Source organism: Vanellus vanellus, assembly GCF_965231255.1.
Source record: "Vanellus vanellus genome assembly, chromosome: 4".
Classification (NCBI taxonomy): domain Eukaryota; kingdom Metazoa; phylum Chordata; class Aves; order Charadriiformes; family Charadriidae; genus Vanellus; species Vanellus vanellus.
In genome coordinates this window covers 5,771,647-5,786,624 of record NC_138909.1, presented here as the reverse complement: position 1 = coordinate 5,786,624, position 14,978 = coordinate 5,771,647, and positions in this window count along the sequence as shown.

The window sequence follows — 14,978 nt, the reverse complement described above, 5'->3', positions numbered from 1 at the left end:
CTGACCCTGAAGTTCTATGGGTCTCATACCCAAACAATTCTGTCAGTAGTACATCATGCACACTGCATGACTGAAAAAAATTCTGCACTATCAAGTTTTGACACGAAAGTCAAGTGCATATTTTAGGTGTTTTTACTGTCAACATCCCACTGGATAATAACTTTTTACACAAGTAGTTTGATATTTAAAAAAGACAACCAGTAAATAAATCTAAATTTGCCACAATTTGTTAGGGGAAGAGAAGATTATCTATCATTTGATTAAGTTAATTTATATTCAGATTATAACATGAGATCTCACTATTTTGACACCTAAAATCACCCTTTCATTCTACAAGAACAGGACAGTTAATAATAAAGTCGGTCACGGTAATTTCCATTGCCTTGAGAGGGAAGGGGATATCACATCATCAATCGGGCACAATACTATTCACATGATTAAGTTTTTGCTCTTAAAATAACCCAAGTAGCTTCAAGTTAAGCAAGAGAAGTTTGGTTCAGGTTTGGTTTTTTTTTTTTGCATGTCTTTAAGTAGAGATATGTGAAACACACTTATTTTGGGAAGGGAAAAGTACATGTCGAAAGAACAAGACTATTTTCTCAGAAAAGCTGATTGTAAAATATTTGCATTGAAAAATCAAAGTAAGGGATAAACTTAAACTTAGACCAGATGCAAAGCAGACAATTTGCATACATCTACCTGCATGCCTCTGAAACTCAATCTGTATGAATACAGCAAATAAAACAGCCTCCAAATGCTGCAAACTGATTAAATTTCAAACAGCTCCATACTACCTGTACTGGCATTTCCTGTTCTAAACAGTCTTTGAAAACACTCCAGAAAAACTCGCTGATGGGCATATGACTACTACGTTAAACATTAACTTTAAACTCGGGCTCGCCTCGTCCCCACACCGAACCCGCGCCCATTTCGGGGGCAGCCCACCCCTCCACTTACACAACCCACGGGGACCGCGCCGCCAGCTCGCCCCGCCATCTGCTTCTGACCCTCACCCACGCCCTCCTCAGGAGGGATTTCGCCCCGGCACCACATCCACGCCGGGCCCTTCCGCGGGTGGGCGCCGATCGCCGGGCAGGGGCCAGGGCCACTCACCGCCGCGCCGTCAGGAGATGACAGTTCCCGCCCCAACGGCCGACCGCGCGGCGGCCGCCCCTCACCGGACGGGACCCCCTTCCCTCCCAGCCGCCCGCAGCAGGTGACCGGCCCACCGCCGTCCCGCCGAGGCCGTTGCCTCGCCTCCCACCCCACCGGGGACGCGACCCCCGCCTCACCTCCCGTCTACCGGCGCTTCCCGTACGCAGCTCTTCTCTCGCCCCCTCCCGGCGGCGACTCCGGGCGCGGCGCCGCCCTCACAACAACTTTTGCTTCCCCCCCCTCCCAGAGTCTCGCGCTCCGCGGAGGCGCGCCCCTCCTTCCCTCTCCCCCCAGCTCCTCGCCCCGCCCTCTCTCGCCCGGTGGCGCGCCTGCGCAGTGAGGCGACCGTGGTTCCCGCCGGTAGCCCGGATCTTCCCGAGCGTGCCCGGTGCCAGGAAGAGGGAGGGAACGCTGAGAGAGGGGTAGAAGCGATTGGAAGGTCCGAGCCAATCACAGCGCCGCCTCCTCCCGCTCTGGCAGGGGAAAGCCCAGTAGGTGGGCGCGGTGTGCGGCTCGGGCTGCGCATGCACGGTGGGCGTGCGGGAGGGCGGCTCCCTGTCCCCAACGGCCCGCGCTCGAGGGGGCTGGGACTGTTACCGCGCCTCAGGCGGTGAGGCGGGAAGAGGCGAGGCGAGGGGTCCCCGCGGCTTGCTGAAGGCGGAGCGCTGGGGGAGATGTGGCAAGGTAAGGCGCTGCCACAACACACACGCCCTCTGCACGCCTCTTGACACCCTTGCCGTGTCCTTCCACCACGTTTTATCGGTGGCTGAGGGCGCGGTTATCCCAAATGTAAAAACCGCCGTGGCTACACCTCAGGTAACTGGGGGCAGCTCTCGAAGTCATCCAGTAGCAGCGCAGGAGGCCTCTGTTGGGGCTGTTCCAAGCCACTGGGTTTTCGAGTTAATAACCCATTAAAATGAATGAGGCAGCGGTTGTTTTTCCAGCAATTGTTTTCCAGTGCTCATTTCAGGATATCTGTCTACGCACATTGGCTTCACTTAAAATGCCTGTGACCTAGCACAGGCATGCGGGTGGCTGATGGAGCGAAGGCAGCTTTGAAGCCAAATCCCAAACAAGTGTACATACATCTCAGAGTTGCATTGGAGTTCCATGTTGTTGTTACATAGCACCTGGCTGAGGGTCATTGCCCTAAAGCTGTGTTCCCTATGATTTTTATCTGGTTTCTTATTTTGGAGAGGGAGGGATGTTGTTATTTGCAAAAGGAATTATACGTTGATGAATACTCATGTTCCTAGTTGCTCAAGTACCTGCTATATTTCACTATTATTGTCATCTTCCTGGAAAAACACGTACATTTCATTGACACATTTTGTTTCTAGATTAGTAATGATATTTTAAGTGTTACCACACCCAACATCAGTCCATAGTGCATGCTGCTGAATGCAACTTCTTCTATACTCTCTCTTCCACTTGACTCTTTCATAGTCTTTCAGGATTGGAAAAGTGCTTGTGTGTATAAAAGCACGTTCATTTTTCCAATAGCATCTTTTGCAATAGTAAATAATTTACTTGAAAATGTCCCTTCCCACATCTCCTTTAGGTCATACAGATTGCAGTAACATTTCACTCCAGAACTGACTATGGGGAACACAAGGCACTGCATAAAATTAGTTCACTGCTTTACTTAAATTACACTTTTGTTGTTCTTGTATCCATTTTCATTTAAAAGTCAATTTTAATACATTTTGATCAGATTCTTTTTGGTAGCGTTTTTTCCATTATATTGCTAGTGTAAGAAGCCCACTGGCAAAGGCAATTTTCTCAGTTTCACTTTCCAACATTTTTCATCAAGTGGCCAACCTTTGATGTCAAAAACCCCCCAAAATTTCAATTAAATTTTCCAGGGTTTTGTTATATATATCTAACCACACTTTTCAGTGATTTAGATAGTGATATTCACAACGGAGTTACGGGATTTGCATAAAGTGCTTTTTCTTGAGACTTTCAGATGCTATGGCCAGTAATTGACATGTATGTACTTTTTAATTTTTTAACAGATACTGTGTTTGTTTGCCTCTTGTTTTCTGAAAAGTTTCCTAGATTTTGTGAATTTTATTTTTTTTTTAAGGGAATTGAATATCTGATTCTCTCAGTGTCCTAAAATTCATACAGTATATTGGCACAATGTGCATTCTTAGGGGTTTGGGTTTTTTTAGTTCTTTCTTAGCTGTTTATTGATAGGTATTTGAATTTCTAGTTCTCACTAGAAATTTTAAGATAAAAACATGTTAAAAGTCAGTATGCTAACATTACCATTAAAAATCCAGTTTTGTGTTAGTGTCTCTTGTTATTGTGTATTTATAAAAAAACATTCTGCTTATCATTTTGGTTAGTATCAGTTTAGTCATTGATCCTTGCATTACTTCTTTGCAAAGCCAGTCAAGCAAAGGCATCTGTGAATCCCAAAGTAGGATTATGACCTCATTCTGATTATGACCTCATTTTGATATTTTTGCTTCTCCATGAACTCTCCTTTCTTGTTTGCCTGTGCCTTTTCTTCAGCACAGATTTGGTTTTCACTGCTAATCTTTTAGAAGTCCCTCAGGATTTATATCTGTTTCTTCTATTCCTTTTTTTCTCAGAGTAAGTGTAGTCTGTGAGCTTTAATTATGCGATATTTTAAGATTTTCTACTAGTGAATCTTAATAGTCTTCCACACAGTTCAGACAAAGAATGACACAGGTGTGGCACAGGAAGCCCTCAATGAACTAAAAGAAGAATTTTAAAATTAGAATAAATGGTGCAAGTACAAAACAATTCTACAAGGGCAAATGATTTCCTGTTGCAGTTATTGTCAGTGCAGGATATGTGCTATGTGTGATGCAGGGATGCAGAAGAATGTTTACATGGTTTTAGTACCAATGTTTATGTAAAGTTTGATAGTATTAGTAACACAGATTGCTAACCTGGAGACTTGACTGGAGGGTTGAAAAGGTGTTAAACTTGGAGGAGAGGGATCCAGAGTAAAGTAAAATAGGCTTTTACAGTTCTACTCAGTAATCCAACCATTCAGCTTGGCTCCAGGCTAACAGGCCAGTATTAAGATTTTCAAAAGGAAGAAAGAACAGTGTGGCAGAGTGGTTGATGGGGGTGAGGGTCGGGGTGTGACACAAAACACAGAGCTGGAAGAGAATGGAGGTGGACCATATCCAGATCCTTCAGCATAGTCAGGGGGTTGGGGGTTTGCACATATCCAATCCAGGTTATAACATTCATGGAAAGTTACATACCAAACGAAAAATCTTAACATAGTTAGGAGACATCAAAGGGTTTAAAAGTAATCACATTAAATATTTTTTCTCAAAGCTGCAGGCATCATACATAGTTTTCATTGATGAATGAGCTGCAAGTGTGTGTTTCACAGCTACACAGAAACAGGTTTGTTTTTTGTATTAGAACTTTTCTGTTCCAGTGTCATTAATACTGTTGTTGCCACTGGCTGATCTGTAAATAAATTCTGATTCCTTCCTCTGAAATAATTTTATTGTATCATGTGTGTTATATACACAGTGTTTCTATGAACATTTTCATACCTGTAGCTGTACTGGAGCACCTGTTTTCTATTTTCTATTTTCTTTCCTATTTCTTCTTAACACTTGGAACAGGTTTACAACAACCTTTTCAAACAATTACTATCCTCTTCATGTTCAAATGTTTCATAAAGAAATTTATGTCTACTTCAGGTCTTCTCAGATTGAAGAGGTAGTAGGCTAAATTTTGTGGATTTAATGCTTTCTTCAGTAGCAAATTGATTTTTTTCACTTTTGCTCCTGTTCTGCCCCAATCTTTCTTCCTCCTTATAAGCTGATAATCATGTGAAATCAACTTTGTATACTTAACAGGAACTGTGTCTGTACGTAATGGGGATTTTGCAAAAAATAAATTAGCAAATTATGTGTAGGGTCTGGGGTTGAAAATTCCACAAGCTAATGCAGAATTTAAGGTGTGGTTTATTAAAGTACTTTTTAAAGTACTTTCACTAAACGTAATTCAGCACTAGACATACTGCCTGTTATGGTCCATTCTGTTTTACCAGCGTATCATAAAGAATGTTATGGGATCAAGTACCATTTGTCATTGACTTTAAGACAGTTGTGGGACATTCCTGTTATTGAAAAGTAGGTTTAATTCCAGTGGCTGGAAACTGCCATCGTGTTTTTGTGAAGTAATTATTGAGCTAAGAGAGTGTCTGAGGCTGTGCTAGAAGAAAAAGAATGAAGAAAATCATTCTTGTAGAAGAACCTGGAATTTGAAAGATATCAGGGAAACTGGGCCCTATTCTGCATAGACAGTAGCAGGATAAAGTTTGATTAAGACAGGGGTTACTTAAGATGCTGTATTGCTGAACTACTTAAGAAAAAGGGATTTTTTCACGTTCTCTAAGCCTTTGGGGTATTGTCAGATCATACATTTAAAGTTTTCTGCCCAGAAAGGAGAAAACAAAATCTTTCAAATTCTAAGACACTCTTACAGTTGTCTTCGGGAGCAGTGTTTTTTCAGTGAGCGGTTAGCTCAGTAGTCTCCATAATACTGCAAGAGTTACCCATAATAAGGAAAACAGATTGGAATGAAGGAGAGCCATAAAGGAGTAAAAGAACCAGAGAAAAAGTGAATTTTTATTATTTGCAACACAAAATAATAATTGTATCCATTTGCTAGGAGGACTGAAAGGAAGCCCTATCAGCATTTTAGTCAAAGTTCTCTAGCTTGTATGCTCAGTTGTATTATCACAAAAAGATCCGGAACAAGCAGAAAAGGTAAAAAATATCTCTTTAGCTGGCAGTAAGCTAAGTGAGGGCACATTATTTCCTGAGTAACTTTACCTAACTAAACTATATTCCAGTCCTTAAGTCTCCCTTACCACGTGTACCTGTACCCACAACCTTTCCTTTTAAACATACTCTAGTGAAGTTTTCCTTATGTAGCCTGTAGCAAGGAGTCACATGAAGCTTAGTCATCTGATTGCTCTCATTCCCACATCCTGTATAGACTCTGAAATTTATACGCACATCCACATCCGTTTTCTCCTTCAAAATAGGCTAGTGGAGCATTTCTTTAAAGACTTGTTCAGGCAAATGCGTTCAGTCAGCTAGTTTCCCACTCCTTTTTTCATCCAATCTGGTGTGCTACATTTAAAAAGTATTTTTCTCTTCATGGCCTTTCTGGCTGTGCTTCTGTTTGTGGACATGCTGGAGGCCTGCTCCATGCTTACTGGGTCTATGAGAAAGGGCTAAGCAAGAGAGGGTTGAGAAATACAATTTAGGAGGAGGGTATGGAATAGCAATGACAAAAGTAAAGGTTGAAAAATAAGAATGAAGTAATGAAACAAGGGTTAGTATCAGCAGTAAGAAGAGAAGAAGGAAGGAAAAAGAAAATGAGGACATAGGAAGGCATGAATCAAGGGCGGAGAAAATTAGTACTGTCTGAAAAAGCATCGCTGTTTTTTTCATCTTAAAAAACCTCTAAATTAAGCTTCAGAAGCAATGAGAGTGTTAAGAAGTGTTGATTTATTTTAGCTAGATTAAAAAAATATAATACAGAAAACAGGAGACGAGAGAGAACATGAGAGTTTAAATAAAGGGGCATTACAGACTCAGAGGGAGGAGCCTGCTGCATTCTGTCTTGTGGGCTGAAATTTTAAACTTCCCATCATTTCTGTTCAAGTTTCTTCTCCTTCCTTCTCCTCTCAATTAGCTGTAGACACACTTTCATAGAGCATAGCCACTATTTTTTTTACGTTTTCTGCCTTTAGATGCAAGAATAAATACAATATGTTTTGCTCTTACTTATTCATTGTCCATTATCCTGACTACACATTTTTTCCCAGTAGTTTTTCAAGTGCTAAAATGTTCAATGGGGTGGCAAAAGCAATTTCATTGAAGTAATCTAGAATTTCACCCTGAGGAAAAGAATCATTGGTTTTCATTCTTCTCTAGACTTTTTGATGATAAAGGGCCTGAAATAAGATCTGTGCATGCATGATTGTGTTCATTCTTTAGGAACGAGGGACAGGATGGCGGTTGCATGAATCTTGCGAATAACTACTTTTCCTCTTGGATAATCCAGTTTCCAGTCCAATAATATACTTCTGTGGAACAATGAAACTGAAATTCTCTCCTATTTTAGGCTGTTCTAGGAACCACCTTTAAAAACAGAACAGTTTAAGTATGAGAAAGTTCTATGCACACTGTATATATCAGGGACCTTTTTAAAACTGTGTCCTCATCTGGGTGCTCTTGAAAGTGTAGTTTTAACAATGATCTTTGTGTTGCACCAGTCTTGCACAATCTTTTCAAATTTGCAGGTCTGTTTTATTGCTTTCTCTTAGGACATAAGCCAATAAGAATGGATGTCTGCAACAGAAAAAAAAAAAAAAAATGAGAGAGAGCTTCCCTTAGAAAGCTCATTCTTTGGATTCACATAGACAATTTCTGTGGCTAAATTGAGCTTTTAGAAATGCAACATGAAGTAAAACTAAGACAAAAGAGCAGTATTCAATGAATGTAAAATTAGGAGTAATACAGTGGTTGACATTACATAATATGTACTCCTGTCTCATTAAAAGTTGAAAATACATGAAATACCTCAGATCACAGAATGCAAAAATGTTAGCAAGTATTTAAAAAACTGATTTCATCCTGTGTGAGAAACTGAACATTATCTGATTTAAAATATGAGTTGAGTCCACACCTCAACACACCTAAGCAAAATTTAACAGGATTGTGTTATAAAATAGGCTAATTAATAATAATAATAATAAAAAAAAAAAAAAAAAAAAAAACAAAACCAAACCACAGTTGATTTAAGTGTTCTCAGTGCTCATTGCATTTCAGGATTTAGTTCATCCTTTTTCTTTTCTATTTTTTCAGTCCGTTCTGAAGTTTTCAGAGTTACCAGAATATAGTCTATAGTATAACACAAAAATGTTTAGCCCCACTTCTATGCACAGATGCAGTTGGTTTTCAATTGCAAACTACTAAGTTACTTTGCAGGTGTAAATTTAATATAGATGACTTTAGTCTGAACAAAATTTAAATCCTAGTAATCAGAGAACATGATGAACTGTAGATATTACCATGCTGAGATATCCATACTTTTTTCTATTTCCTGAGCTAGCTAGTTCAAATGTTTCTGTACTATGTTCTACTTAAATTGCGGAGAAATGTATGGGAATTTTTGGTTTTTTAAGTTTTCAGATAAATTTAAAGCCAGATCAATTCTAACCTTTAGTAAAAGCTTTTGGTTTAGTCCGCTGTTACTGATTCTGTTGTAAAAGCAAGTCATTACTGTTTTTCTGGACAAGCAACAGAGGAGTAGAAACCCAAAGGTGAAATTAATATCTTAACTGACTAGTTTTCTGTAACACGGACAGGACATGGATGCTAAGGCAGACTGGCGTTTTTTAGAAGACAGGCACTTTTTAGCTTCTCCTCATACAGATTTAAAAAAAAAAAAAAAACAAACAACCAAATAAATTCTGGAGGAGGAAAAAAAGTAAGGACATGGAAGTAAATAGCATAAACCATCTTTTTTCCATAGACAGATCATGCCAGACTTGCCTGCTTTCTTTCTGTTATACAGTAACTGCTTTTCTAGACAAACAAAATTGTTGAACTGAAAAAGAGGGGAACTAGATTAATTGTCAGACAGGCAAAGAAATACCTCAGAGGAAAAGGTGGTGATATGTTATGCTGAATGGCAGGGGGAAGTTATTAGAGCTCTCTCCAAAAATTGATATTGCAACTGGTATTGGTTAACATTTTCATTAGTGATCTTGGCACAAAAACTAGCACTTGCTAATGAAATTTGTTGACATCACAAAGTTGGGAAGCAGTCCCTGTAGGGTGGTGTCATACTGGAATAATTGAATGACCTTGAGGAGTAGAGAAATAAAATGGGATAAAATAGAATAATATAAAGTACAAGGTCATGTGCTTAGGGACTAGAAGGAAAGGCTCTCTGGTATAAGCTCAGAGCTTTTTGCATGGAAGATGAGAGAATTTGAAAAAACAGGATGTATAAGCCAAAGAAAGGGTGGCTGTGAGCCACTGATTTGATGTGGAAAACACAAATTCAGTCCTAAGTAAATTCAGCCCTATATTTCTTGTAGAGATAAGGAAGTACTAATGCCACGTGCAGTACATGTGGCTTATGAAACTTTATCTCTAAAACTGAGAACAGATCTAGAAATTCACATGCAGGAAATTGGACTTAAAATTGTTGTAAAAAAATTAAAAAACCTTTAAAAGAGAGGAGTAGATGAGAGACTAAAAGAACTTGGATTGTTTAGTTTAGACAAGTGAAGCTTAAAAGACCTTACAGTCTTTAAATATACAAGTTGAAGCAAATGTCACAGGAAAGGAAGCTTGTTTTAATTAGAAAAAAAAAGTTATGTGAAGAAATTACTCTAAACTGGGTATGAATAAATTTAGATTGAAGTTAAAGGAAGACTTTTAACTGTCCAAGCCTCTAAACATTTAAGAGAAAATGTCATCATTGTACGATACAGTGATCTGTAATGTGCAAGGGACACATTATAGAATGGAAATTGATTTGTCCTGTGCTTTATTAAGCTGTAGTTAGAGCTCACTCAGGTCTGAACTGTCTCATATATATAGTAGCTCAAAGCAACCGTAGGTTAAACCAGACTGATACAGGTGGTAAAGAGAATTGTTAGGTTTCTCCACTGTGCTGCAAGTAACAGATGAGAGTGCTGTGCTGAACAGCGTGCGGTTATAGGTTTCTCTTGCCTCTTAGAAGAGAAAGACAGCAGGGTTGGGGCAAACGCCTCCTGCCTTCGTCTCATGAAAGTGTAGAGTTGCAGGTCTGCTTTACCACTTGCTTCTCACTGATGCTTCCGATTTCCACGTTTTCTGTTCTCTGTGCCGATTTTATAAGCCATATCTGAATAAATGATAAAGTAGTGTCATTGAATATATAGAGACTTTTTTGGTTTTATTTTGAAATGTGTGTATTAACCCTTATTTTCAGCAATGATACGTTAATGAAATGTATTTGTATCACTGCAAACCCTGCTAGAAAATAAGCACATTCCTCTTTTAGTTCAGTAATGCTTGCTGTAACTGGTCAGCTTGCTCTTCTTCTTGTTTGAACATCGTGTTCTTATTTTTTTCCTTGCCAGCAAATAGTCAAAATGTTCTCATTAAGAACTCGAGGAATGACATATTGCTAGAATTCAGCTGCCAGAATGCAGCCTTACTTGGCCTCTTGATGTACAGTAGGCCAGCCTAGGAAGAGCCTGTCATGCCTCAAATGTTTGTTTATAATCATTTGTAGTTATCTTGCATATTCATCTTTCAGTAATCTTGAGTGTAATGACTACAGTAACTACTGTTCAAAGGTAATATTTTGCCTAGCTTGAGTAACTTGGCTCTGCAGAGAAACTTTACAAAGGGAAAAGAAGTAGAGTGATACTGTCTAGACTGCTGCGTGGCTGCTAGCATTCCCACCATGGGGATTCTTAACCTGCTGCTCTATACGCCACCCAAGATCTCCTCATTCCCTACATTGGCCCTTTAAATCCTTCTCCATTCTTTTCCCACTCCTACATCAGAGGAACTGGATTTATTTTCTTGCAGAAGGGTCCTGTCATGTTATGAGAAGAAGATTTGAAGCTTTGTTCAGGGTTTGGGTTTTTTTTTTTTGTTTTTTTTTGGAAGATGACTGTCCAGATGTCCTTTAGAACTCCAGAGAAATCCAGTTCTAAGTTATACCTTCCACACAAAGCAACCTGAAGGCATTCCTGCATTAATGAGTACAGCCAGCTCTGAACTGAGAAAGTTCAGGCTGTTCTTTGTACAAACTCTGTCGAATATTTTAATCTCCCTTTGCTTTTGAAAGAATAGTTGGCTCAAAATATTCAGGCTTATTTTTACTCTTACAGTGATTTGTAAATCCTCTGCCTCTTGCAAGTGTTATTTAACTTTGTCTCACAGTGTTTCTGTGAAGTAGGGAAGTATTGCAAATGCTGGGGCCGCTGTTTTGGGTGAATAGTTTGTTCAAAAGAGATGCAGTTTCCATATGTAAACAAAATATTTGTGAATTAATCTTGAATTTAGTTCATAGTTTTGGCTAAAAAATAACTGTAAGAAAGACATTATTTGGACTTTTTAAAAACTAAAGTTACATCTTTCTATTTAAAAACATCAAATACTACTTTGTTTATAGTTTTATCAGGTAAAATCTGCCCACTCTAGAATGATATATGTTATTTCAAGTAAAGTGGAAGTAGAATGTTATTCTACTAGTAATGGTTCTTGTATTCATTATGCACCATAGCCTGGAATATTATGTATATACTCATGTAAACCTATTTTTTACTTTCTTTCTTTATTTTTACTATGAGATTTCTTGTTTGAAATGGAAAAAAAAAAACCAACACCATAAAACCTCCCTTATACAGTCTGCATTAGTATTTATATTTTATTAATGGGAAGACTGAGGATCAAAATTTATATGTCGTGCCCAAAATGAGTCTGTGATGGACCCGAATGCAAAGCTTGGATTTTTCAGACTTTTTTTCCCCAAGACTCTTCTTGTGTTCTAATTGGTAAAGTGAAACTTTCCTTTCTGTTTTATCCGTCTTCCTTAAACTTTTTATAATAATAATAACCTACTGAAAAATTCCTTTGATATACTGTGAGCTAATATACTGTGTCCTTAACATGTGGAACATGGTGAGTGTGGACACGGGAGGGTGAGGTCTCGCTCCATAGGATCAGGAGCCTTGCCAAAGGCGGAGCTGAGGTCAGGCTTTTGTGTTCCCTGTAGTGCCCATACTTTGTGTGGGAGGTTTTAAGTTAACCCTGTCTCTCTCTTGTTCTAACTTGTATTTTAAGTGTTCTCATTCACATGTGGAAATTGGCTTTCCTCTAACTGCTCCCAGAATGGGTATTTAGATGTAAATTAATAAACATCTGTACTAACCACACTTGCTAGAATTGTCATGGTACTTTAACACATGGTTTTTAGTAGACAGCCTGAAAGTATTTCATAGGACTGCCATATCCTTCTTTTATCAATCTTTGACAGTGCACAGTAGAAGATATTTATAGGAAGAAATCAGCTAAATATGGGGTGATCTTTCTCACACAACTTCCTATTTTCCAGTGATAAGCCCCAGGTTCAGATCACTAGTGGCCATTATCCATAACAGGCATAGTTACCACTATGAATTTGTGTAATCCTGTTTTGAAGCTATTAATAGTTTTTGACCCACATCCTATAGCACCAGATTCCACAACTAGGCATCTCTTGAAAAAGTATTTATGCTGTTAATTTTAAAGTTGGTTCCTTATCATTTTATTAAGAATCAGTTTGTTCCTCGGCTATTTTTCCCTCCTTGTCTTCTCCATACCATTTGTGGAGACCTCTGTCTTAAGTTCCTTTATTTGTGTTTAGGTAGTTTAATTACTGTTTCCTTGCAGAGAAGTTTTATTTGTCTCTTTGTTTTCTAAGTCTCCTCTATTCTACTCTTAAACCATGACAACTTTTTTGGAGGGAAGGGTTAGAGCTCTGTAATAGTTTTTACTTACTCTGAACACTTAGCCTGCAGGCTGTTTAAAATAATGTATTATTTCCTTGAAAGGATTTTACCCTTTCAGTTGCTTTTAAATTTCTGTTTAATAAGAGTATCTTATATGCAATTTTTATTTCTTAAACTATATTGGTATGCTGACTGCATTTTGTAACTATTTTTTATTATCTATATTCTCACACCCAATTACATAACGCTCAGTGGCAAACATATTATTTATAAATAATTTAGGGCACTTTGTTTTTGAACAGTATGTAGCCTCTGGGAATAATGAAGGAACCAGCCCTATGTCATTTGTCAGCTCTATGGGGATCTTCTGGTATTTCTGTCTAGACTGCTAGTAATTTATTGACCCCACATTCAGAAATTCTAATCTATCATATATGGGATTTTATGATCCACAGTCTTACTCTATTTCAAGAAGTATATTTTATCCTGTTGTCTTAAGTATGGTCCAGAATACTTTTTGCTGGTTAGTAAGGCCATCTAAGAACTGAAGCAGAATGCAGGTTATTCATGTCTGGTCTGAAAATAATTTTTAAAAGATCTTGGTAGATATGTACTCATTTTTTCCCTACAGTTCCATGCAGTTTCCCAGAGTATTTCTGAGGCATTTTTAGGGTTGTTTGCTCTTCATCATATGTACAATGCAAAACAAACTACATACATAGTTAGGCCCAGCTCTGTAAACCAAAACATCCATTCTGATGCTGAACACAGAGAGCTTCGGTAATGGCGTAAATTTCAATTACAAATACACATAAATGCCATGAATGGTGAAATTTTATCTGCACAGAGGTCAGTGCCAAAACCCTTGTTTGATTTCAGTGGGATCAGAATTCCTCTGCAATGTGTTTTTCCTCCTTCTGATTGAGATACTGCGCATTAAATTAATTAAAACACAGAGATACTTTGAGAGAATAAAATAATAATTTATTTCCACAATTGTCAGTTGTATGGATTATGCAGGAGGGAAAGCAGCCAAGACATGCTGACGTATTTAAGACATCTAAGAAGGGAGTAAGCAGTTAAAAATATACATCCAAAGTACGTGATTAGGTATAAACAAAATGTTTCTGGAAAGTAATGAAGAAACAACATGAATTGTTCACTTGCTGGTACTGATGTGTAATCTCTATTACACAACAACCAGAAAACTAATCAGCTGCAGTTTCTTTGTTGAGACTGGGAGAGAGACCATATGGGGTTTTCATTATCCCATTCATGCAAACATACCTTATACCAGATATAAGCAAATAGTACATCATCAGAAATCAGCATCAGACTGTGGCCTGCTGGATTCAAGAATGAATTTCAAATTATCTACTGTATGTAATACTTCTGAATTATTTCAGTGCTGCTCATGAAGGACTTGCATATTAGGATAATTTGGCCTATTAGCTTAGCAAAGTAAAGCAAAATGTTAATATATGATTTTTATGAGTCTAACCAAATATATGACCAAGTATATGAAATAGGAATCTCATAAGTGACATCAATAAGCATAATTTCAGGCCATAGCAGTATAGGGTTAAAATATGAACTCCTTCTGATGACTATTATTGGTGATATAAATTTATCCTCAACAGTGCAGACAGTACAGGCCATGAACCCCCCCCCGGCTTTTCATGTCAAAAGAGGTTTAAGGTGTGTATGTTTTTTAAAAAACACATATATTAATGGAGCTACTCAGAAGTGTACATCTCACTTTTTTACATACGGTAATCACAGAGTATTTTATATAGATTGGGAAATGGCAGATCTATTTCCTCAATTCACCACATTTTTAGTGAAAATATTTAAATGAATTGTTAAGTTCCCTTTATACTGCTGCAATGGGTACCTTAATGTAAATAAAAATGAGACCAAAAAAAATTTGGAAACAAAGACCTCTAGACATTTTAAACTGTGTATTTACTCCTACCACATTACTGCCTTTTTATCAAACCCTTCAGTCACTTTCTCTTTTGGAAGCAAATATGAGCAGTGTCTTGTGATAAAGTGTACGTGATTTTATAAGCACATTTTCTGAAATATTTATACGCCTGTGATTGTTTGTGTAAAGCTGTTGCCCATGTGTTTTTCCATTTAATTTATCTTTTCAGCTGTATTTTTTACAGCTAAAAGAAGCTTTCAGAAGCACCACTGAAAATTTAAAAATATGTATTTGTTGATCTTTCCAGACCCATAACTAAAGAAACCTTTCTTCTGTCACTTCGGAGTCATCTCTTTGTCTACAAAAATT